The following is a 9,051-nucleotide window of genomic DNA, read 5'->3' as shown; positions in this document are numbered from 1 at the left end:
CCCAGGTCAATCTTGTCTCTTCACCCTGACTCATCCCTTTTCTTCCAAGGTGCTCTTGCCTTCCCATCCTGTCCGTAACTCCCCTCTTTTCACCTCCCTTTAATGTATTGACATTTGATGCTAGAATGCAACCTGTATGAGGGCAGGTTCTGTCTTTCTGCTCATTGGTCATTGTCTCTAGCACAATGTTGGGCACATTGGCTGTTACTGAACCAAGCTCTTAATAACTGTTTGCTGATTTGATTCACTGCACAGAGGACTCCTGTTTGTCCTGCTAGTCCTGGGCAGCACTAGAAGAAATAAGATGTGCCACATGCACACTTAATAGGGTGAAGAAATATGACTTGCCCTGGAGAAGGATGGGGGAGGAAAGGGAAGGCATGAGGGGGAATGGGGGAGGGAAGGGGAGAATAGGTGATAGAAAAGAGGGAAAATCAAGGGAGAGGATACTCAGATTCAACACACTTTTGGACAGGGCCAAGATGAAAGGAGAGAGAGAGAGAGAACAGAATAATTGAGAGTGGGGAGAAATAGAGTGGAGGTACAGCTAGAAATAGCAAATGTGGGAAAAATAATGAAGCAACTTCTCTGGTGGACTTATGACAAAGAAAGCAACTCGCCCAGAGACAGAGCCATTGAAATCTGAACACAGATTAAAGTACATTTTCCTCTCTCTCTCTCTCTCTCTCTCTCTCTCTCTCTCTCTCTCTCTCTATCTCTATCTCTATCTCCTGGAGGTTTCTCATCTTCTTCGGGGGGATTATGTTTATTCTTATCTTATAACATTCAATTTACATCAATGTATGACTGTCAGACAGCCTTCTGTGGGGGGGGGAAGGGAGGAGGGGTAAAAATTGTAGAATTCAGAGCCTTGCAAAAAATGATGGGTACATATTACTATTGTATAAAATTGGAAAAAAAATAAAATGTTAAAAGACTAAAAATACATACATACATACATACATGCACACATACATAAAAAAAGAAATAAAATGTCCCAGAGAGACAAGGCAAAGATCCAGGAAGCAGCCAATGAGAAGGAGGTGAGGCAGAGGAGGAGAAGGGGTAGAAAGTTGACAAAGGGGGTGGGGCCAGATTGAGAAGGCTTACAAACACAGAAGCATGCCCTTGAACCTGAAGGTAACAGAGGAGGGGAAGAGGTTGAAGGATATGGTCCCTCCTGCATCTTACTAAGTCAGCTTGACCAATGGGAGAGAATGGCCTGCAGTGGGGAGAGACTCAGGGAAGCAGGACTCCAGGAACTGTAGTAATGTTCTAGGTATGAACTGAGGAGAGTCTACATGGGGAAAGGGAGCTCAATGTCAAAAGAGAAAAGGGAGCAAATGACAGATGGTATGAAGCTTAAAGTGACCAGAATGAACCACTGATGGGATATAATTCACAGGTATCCTCTCACTCTATGCTACTGGGGAAATGAAGGCTATCTGTCATGAGGACCCTCTTCTTCCTAGCCGTCTTTTCAAAGCCCCTTTCCTCTAGTCTACATAGAAAAGAGGAAACTCTTCATTTCCGTCAAGTACCGAGGATAGGCAGGGCTGTTCCCCTCCTATCCACTCCCCAAGATAGCCCTGTCCCTTCCTCTCCCTTCCTCAGGGCCCTCCTCCTCTTTCCTTGGACTTTCCCTACTCCCCATAAACAGACTGAGGTTCGCTTTCACTTTGTCATTCCCTCAAGCCTTTATCCTGTATTTCCAGTTCCTCTCCTTCCAAATTCCTAAAATGACTTGTGTGCATTCTCGCCTTTCCCTCACTCTCAATTCACTTCTTGCTCCATCCTTCGGCAGTCAGACCTTCTGCCTTTGTCCCAGGGATCCAATCTCTACCTACTTCTGACTTCTTCTTAGACTCATCTATGGACAGCTCACCTTCCTAGAAACCTTAGCTTCACTGCTCTCTCTTGGCCCTCCCCTTGACTGCTTGAACCCTCCACCTTGGCCCAATTTATTGACTCCCTAGCACATTTCTCAAGCAGCTTTCCTTCCCTCTTCCTCTCCTCATACTTGCTTACTGGGGATTCTCCCCAGAACCTAGGGAATCTGATGTCACTTCTCTGGAGGTGACTCACCTGACTCCTCAGCTCCAGATTCACATTTATGATCAAATCCCGCCTCTGACATTTCCTAGCTGCATGACCCTGGACAAGTCAGTTCACCTTTATCTGCCTTTGATTATTCATCTGTAACATGGGCACAAAATACCTTACAGTTTTTGTGAGGATCCAATGTAAAGTTCCTAGCTCAGAGCCCCGGGGCTCTTAATGCTGTTACTTCAATCTTTGGTGCTTCCTCTACCCCCATCACCGCAGAAGTACAGTGCATTAAACCAAATTAAAAGAGTCCCTGAATTTTCGGGTTCTTGAGACTGAAACCAAGTCAGAAGGGTTTTCTTTGTCACAATCAGAAACCTCCTCAACTGGAAAGGGCAGAGCTTTGGATGACTTTGAGTTCCTCAGAAAATTGGGATGGGGGGAGTGTTAAAACAGAGAATCTGGGGCGCTCAGGGGAGCTGACCCTGAGGAGGGATGCCCAGCTGATTGGGGGGATAGATTTGCCTGGAGGCCCCTCTCTGTGATCCCACTGTATTCTGGGAACCCACAGAATGTCCCTCCAGGCCAGAGTGCCTTAGGAGGAGGGGAGAGGGGAGAGATCAGAAGACTCTGAGGTGGGACCAAGGTACCCAGCTATCCCAGTGCCTCCTGACTGGTAGAAGACTGATTCCCTGGGCAGAGTGCCATCCTGGGCCAGGATGACAAGTCAACCTGGGTGAGCCCTGAGGGGGAGTTCCTTTGGCCAGGACCAAGGTCAGGGTGCAACTGTAGGGGCGGTACCATTGGGAGAGTGACATATCTGGGAGGGGGGGCAGGGACCATACCTCTACCCTTACACCACTTGGAAGCATCTAAAACCTCAGGGTGCCCAGGCTCAGTCCAGGAGGCAACTGCTGGACTCCAAGGACTGCAGCTCTAGTCAGCCCTCTTTCCTCCTTTGTGTTGCCACTCCAAGTGGGCAGAGCAGTGCTCTGGCTTCAAGAAAGACAGAGGAATAGTGAATAGGTAAGTAAAGGGATGGACAATTCTGGTATGTGGAAGATTATCTGGGGAAATTGGAATCAGGGGAGAGAAAGAGAGACTGTCAGAAAAAGACAGGGAGAGATAAGCAGAGACAGAGCCTAAGAGGAGAGATAGAAATAGAGGCACACAAGAGATAGAAACAATACGGCAGGAGAAGGGGTGGGGAGAGGGGGAGAGAGAGAGAGAGAGAGAGAGAGAGAGAGAGAGAGAGAGAGAGAGGTGAAACCCAGTTTAAAGACAATGAAAAGTACAAAGTTCTTCCCCAAAGTAGGGAAGCATTGCAGAGAGTTGAAGAGAGTGTAGATCTCTTTGAGAGAAGAGGAGACCAGGAACATGACCAGGTGTGGCAAGCTGAGGACTCCAGTGGGAAAATCTGTTGTTTCAGCTTTCAAAAACCAGAGTCCATCTGGGAGATTCTCATGATGTCCAAAGCCGTTTTCACACATTCATCCTGTTGGCTGGCATTTATATAGAATATTCTTTGTTCCAGGCTCTTTATAAATCTTTTCTCATTGGTCCCTCACAACAACCCTATGAAGAAGTAGATACTATCATTCCTTTTTTTAACAGTTAGAGACACTGTGACACAAAGCAGCAGCAAACTGACTTGCTCGGGGTCACCCACTACTAATTCTATATGAAAGCTTGCCGCCTGCTGGCCAAAGGCTCACTCTACTGCACCTGCTGCTTGCCAATGTTCAGGAGGTAGCTCAGGTTAGGAAAAATAGCTGGAATCATGTAACAGAATTTAAATGTATCAAATGGACATTAGGGTGGATAACTCAATTGGAGAATGTGATGTTTCACAGTCGAGGAAATTTAGGTCATGAGAGGTGACTACTGGTGCCACCCTTTGTAGCCAAGAGAGCACAAGGACATTGTGCTCTCTTCAGGTGATCAATACAAAATGCCAGGAGAGACTTAGAGCAATGGAACAGCCTGTTCCTGTCAAGCCTGTACCTGAACTAGCATATTCTTGAGTAGCCAACACATTTGGAGGCCAGTTCAACTGAACTGATGTCTTTTCATAGACCATCCCTCTGGTGCAGACAGTATTTTCTGAAATTCATGATCCATTTCATTTTGTGGTAGCATTAAGCTGATAGATTCTTGCACCATGATTTGGGGGAATCATCTCCAGAGAGATGCTGTTGATGTATGGGATCCCTGTTAGGGTTTGTGAACTTGTACTATCAGTGACTAGAAGGCTGGTCTTGGAGACAGGAAGAGCTGGATACATTTCTTTCATCACAAGGAATTTACCAGTTGTGTGACCTGGGCCATTCACTTCACCTCTGTCTGCCTCAATTTCCTTCTCTATAAAGAGGGGGTAATGACTCCTCCACAGGCTGTTGGGGGAATAAAATGAGAAGACAGTTATGAAGCCCTTTGCAAACTGATTTGCGTGTATCTGAAGACACACACAGTCACACATATTTATTGGATTCAAGATTTGTAAAAGACAAGATTTGCTATGGTGCATTGTCTGACTACTGATTATGGAAACTGTGGAAACTAAGTGGATCATTTACTCCTCCTCTAAGATGTGCTCAGGGTACTTTGATGGGTCCAGGTTGATTCACTGGGCCCCTGGTTTTAAGATTTACCCTTTGACCCTAAGGGCTGACATTAAGCAGTATCTGAACCTCCTAACTTTATTCTGTGCCATTTGAGTTTTGAGTGAACTTCCCTGGAATAGGATGGTGTATTTACCATTTGTCCAAGGTGACTCATTATGGTTTGGATAGATGGTTCTAGCAAAATGCACACAGCCCAGGGGCTTCTGTTGCTAAATGGATTCTCCTTTTGGCTCTGCTATATTGAGAATTGAACTTGATAAGGAGGAATTATGGGTAGCAGACACAGTGAACTGGAGCCCACTCTGCCCAAGAACAAACATTTTGGATGGTTGGGGAGAAGGAGGTAGCAGTTCAGGATGACACAACTGTGCTTCTGCTCTTGCTATATCTTATCAGAAACAATTTCATTTCAGAAGTTAACTGATAGTGATTGCTTATCAGTAATAATGCATAACCTTACTTCACATCATTAGAGAATAGTTCTGCACACATAGCCCAAATCAATCTTTGTAATCCCCTCCCATTCTGCCTCTGGAGCCCAAATGATCAGGTCCATTCCCTCTTCTCAATGACAGTCCTTCAGGGGTCTTGAAGTGTGTCTCAACCTCGGAAGTGATCCCATTTAGCTATTTTTTGCGTGTATATACTAAACTGTCTTTGCCAGAAGACCTCTGTGATTCAGGTTTCTTGGCCTTGGCCATTCTTATTTCAGAAAATCCAGTTTTTGAAGTTTCTTAATCACATCACACCCATCTTTGTGTACTCAAAAGGTCTGTGGTTCAATTGCACTTGGGCACAGCCAAGGAAGCAGGAGCAGGACTACAAAAAGCAGTGAGAAGGATCCAGAAGAGAGCTGTCACCTAATCAGGAGAAAGCTGCCTGAATGGAGAAGCCCTCACCCTTTGTGTTTTTGAAGGGAATTCCTCTAATCCCCAAAATTCACAATGTGGAATTAATTCAAAAAATGCAGGATGAGTTTGAGTTTCAGGACAAAGATGTCATTTTAGTGACCTACCCCAGATCAGGTAAGGGGTGGGGGTGGGAAACAGGGGAGGGAGACTAGAAGAGATGAAGTTTCTTCTATTCTTCAGCATTCCAAGGCTCAGACCTATAATTGGAAGGGACTTCAGACTTCAGCTATTTCATCCTTCATATTGGAGAAAAGAGATTACTACCCTATGATAGGCCATGACCACTCTGAAAAACAATTTGCTGAAGCTCACAGACTCTTTATCATAATAAGATTTTGAAATAATGGCAAGAAGTGCTACATTTTAGCAAAGAAGTTATTGAAAACAAAGATGGCCTCCTCAAGTTCATCGATCCTGTGAAGTCTCCTCATACATTCCACTGGAAGTCCATGTTCCTCAGGTGAAGAACCTAAGGGAGAAATAGAATGCCTTCAGTCACCTTGATAGTACAGTAGAGTCCAGAAGAGTCATCTTTGTGAGTTCAAGTCTGGCCTCAGACACTTACTCTCTGTGTAACTCTGAGGAAATCATCTCACCCTGTTTGCTTAAATTTCCAAATCTCTAAAATGACCTGAAAAAGGAAAGAGCAAAGCACTCCAGTAATTCTTCCAAAGAAACCCCAGAGAGAGGGGGAGGAAGATAAGGAAGTTTCAGGGACAAGGGTGAGGGTCCCACAGCTAATGAGTGTGTGAGCAGGATCTTAGCAAACAGTGGTGGTCATAGCAGCTCCCAAGGACTGGATCAGCACCAGTGCCCCTACAGTGCCTTACTCCACAGGCTGGGTTAAGATTTCTTCCCAGTCCCAACCCCTGAACCCCTCATAGTCTCTGGTGCCTCAATACCCCCAGAGTTCTCAACATCATTTAAGTGCCTATGAAAACTCAAATGAAAGGGAAGAGTTGGCAAGGGCCAATTCCAATTTTCTCCAGCAGAGGCAATCCAACTGAAATGATGTCAGAAGTCTGGATTGCTATGATGTAGCTTTATTAAGCACCTTCCATTTCCAAACACTTCTCTTCCCTCTAGGGACTTAAATATAGTAGTAAAGTTTAAGAGTGAAAAATATCTCCAAATAATTCAAGTCCCGTCCTGTTCAACTGGGGTTGAGATTTGCTGCAGAAAAATTCTAAGAGAAGATACTTTGAGCCAATGTGGGATCTGTGTTGGACTACCTGTTCACTTTGCGATAAAAAACAAAAACCAGACTTTAGAATCATTCAATTCAGCAAGTTCACACTACACTGAGTAATGCTCCCACTTCCACATATTCTCCCCAGTCACCCCACACCAATTTTTTCACATCCTGTGACCTTGGAGGTCTTGCAGTTCTAAGTAGCTTAGACCTGATTCTATTCAACATTTTTCAATTATAAAATTGAAACAAAACAGCAGCTCCTGTCCTACTATGACGTGACGGTCCAGGTTATAGAGAATCATGTTATTCAGAATTTGCTTTCAAATCCCAATCTGATGAGACAGTGAATTACGGCCAATCCTCAAATGGCAGCAGTGAATAAAAAGTAATCCAGAAGGTACTTGTTTTTTGTCTTTCCTGATGGAAGAAGATCAAAATGGCACCACTATGTCTGAGACAAATGACAGTGTGTCCAACTGTGGCTGATCAGACCAATATGAGCTCAGAATGCTCTATACAAGTTGGTCAGAAATACTTCGTGTGAACAGCTGGGATGGCGACTCTCAATTTCTGCATGTCACATTTCCTTTGAGTTACTTCAATTTTGCCTTCCTCATAGAGTGCATCACCCTCACTCATGAGGGCACTCCATACTGCATCATCCCGTGCCATTGTCTCCATGCTGCACAATCAATTCTAACTTCTTAAGAGAGACCTTCAGAGATCTGCTATCACTTCTTCTGATCCTCTTGTGAGTGCTTGCCCTTTGTGAGTTCTACATAAAATGGTCTTTTTGGCAAGCTTGCTTCTTGAATTCCAATAGTGTGCCCAGCCCATTGTAGTTTCACTCTCTGTAGTAATGTTGGAATGCTCGTCACTTTAGCTCAATAAAGGATCACAGTGTCTGGGATCTTCTCCTGCCAGGTGATCTTCAGAATCTTCCTAAGACCATTGAAATGGAAATGATTCAGTTTTCTGACATGGCATTGGTAGATGTCCAGGTTTCATAGGCATATATAAATGAGATCATCTCTATAGACATTCAATTTGGTAGTCTAATACTTATTTTCTACCATACTTTTTTAGAGCCTCTCAAATAATGATCTAGCTCTGGTGAGTGGCATGTCAACCTCATTGCCAATGTGTGCCTCCCTAGAAAGGACACTGCCAAGGCAACTGAACCTGTCCACAGTGTTCAAAACTTCGTCATTTGCTGCAATCCATGATTCCACATGTGGATGGTGTGGAGATGGCTGATGAGGTTTAATTGGTTTTGATTATTAGCTCCTAATGTTTGTCCTCATTTCTCAAAAAAGACGATGACATCAGGGAGGTGATACCATGAGAAAGACGTGAATTGGATTTGAATGAGGGCTTGCTGTTTTAAGTCACCAACCTCATTTTCTTCTTCAGCGGCATTTGCATTCAGTGGTCAAGTGTGAATCAGAATGACTGGAGATGACTCTGAATGCCAATACTGGCACAAGCAGAAGAGAATCATACCATAAGTTGTAGCATCTCAGCTTGAGAAGCTGCATTGAAGGCACACTGATCTGCATAGTTATCTTAGCTAAGTCACAGTAAAATGCCATAAGTAAAAGATTAAAGAGAAGCATTAGATATGGTCTTCCAGAAAATTTTTAATCTTATACCAGTCTATATTTAATTGAATATTTTTTGAGTTGAGGCATTTTAGGGTTAAGTCACTTGCCCAGGGTTAGAGGGGTGGTAATTATTAATCCCTTTCAAATTGAAAAATTTGCCATCACTGCATTAGTTAACACTAATGCCATATTCGTCCTCTATGAAGGTATTGAATAACAGGGCTGAAAGCATCATGCCAAAAGACATGTGCCGAAGTCCATGTTTCACTCCATTTCTGAAATCTCAAGCCTAGCCAAGTATGCAATCATGAGACTGATGGACAATAGTGATGAGTGACTCTGGAAAAGCAAATTTTGAAATAATTTTCCATAAACCTCCTAACTGATTGTATCAAAGGCCTTGATCAGATCTACAAATGTTTCATACAAACCTCTGTTCTGTTCCTGATAATTTTCCTGGAGGTATACTGTAGGAAACACTATATCAACACTTCCTTGCAATTTTGGAAACCACTCTGGCTCTCAGGGATGTGACCATCTTCCAGGTAAAGGACTGGCCTTTTGAGAAGGACTTTGGCTAGAATCTTACCAACAGTGACTAAAAGTGTAATATCCCTGTGATTGCCACAGGTCAATCTATTCCCTTTACCTTTATAGAGATGGACATTGGA

General features: G+C 43.8%; 1 protein-coding gene and 1 long non-coding RNA gene across 3 annotated transcripts in view; one reads left to right on the top strand and one right to left on the bottom strand.

The window, feature by feature from the left end:
* LOC141510144 (sulfotransferase 2A1-like) overlaps positions 1-9,051 on the top strand; it is a 150,634-nt gene that overhangs the window by 129,581 nt on the left and 12,002 nt on the right. Inside the window, exon 1 of one of the 2 annotated variants that reach the window (XR_012474784.1) lies at positions 2,904-3,072. The exons of the other annotated variant lie outside the window; for it this stretch is intronic. The gene's annotated coding sequence lies outside the window, so the exon portion shown is untranslated. Of the gene's footprint in view, positions 1-2,903; positions 3,073-9,051 lie in introns of those variants that run through there. 2 annotated transcript variants of the gene reach the window in all.
* Positions 5,894-9,051, bottom strand: part of LOC141510147 (uncharacterized) — a 53,198-nt gene continuing 50,040 nt past the window's right edge. Inside the window, exon 3 of the long non-coding RNA XR_012474785.1 lies at positions 5,894-6,050. This is a non-coding gene — a long non-coding RNA (uncharacterized LOC141510147). The remainder of the gene's footprint in view (positions 6,051-9,051) is intronic.

The sequence above is a fragment of the Macrotis lagotis genome, chromosome 1 (genome assembly GCF_037893015.1).
Source record: "Macrotis lagotis isolate mMagLag1 chromosome 1, bilby.v1.9.chrom.fasta, whole genome shotgun sequence".
Taxonomy (NCBI): Eukaryota; Metazoa; Chordata; class Mammalia; order Peramelemorphia; family Peramelidae; genus Macrotis; species Macrotis lagotis.
Note: the sequence above shows the minus strand (reverse complement) of the source record. Positions and strands in the feature narration are given on the sequence as shown.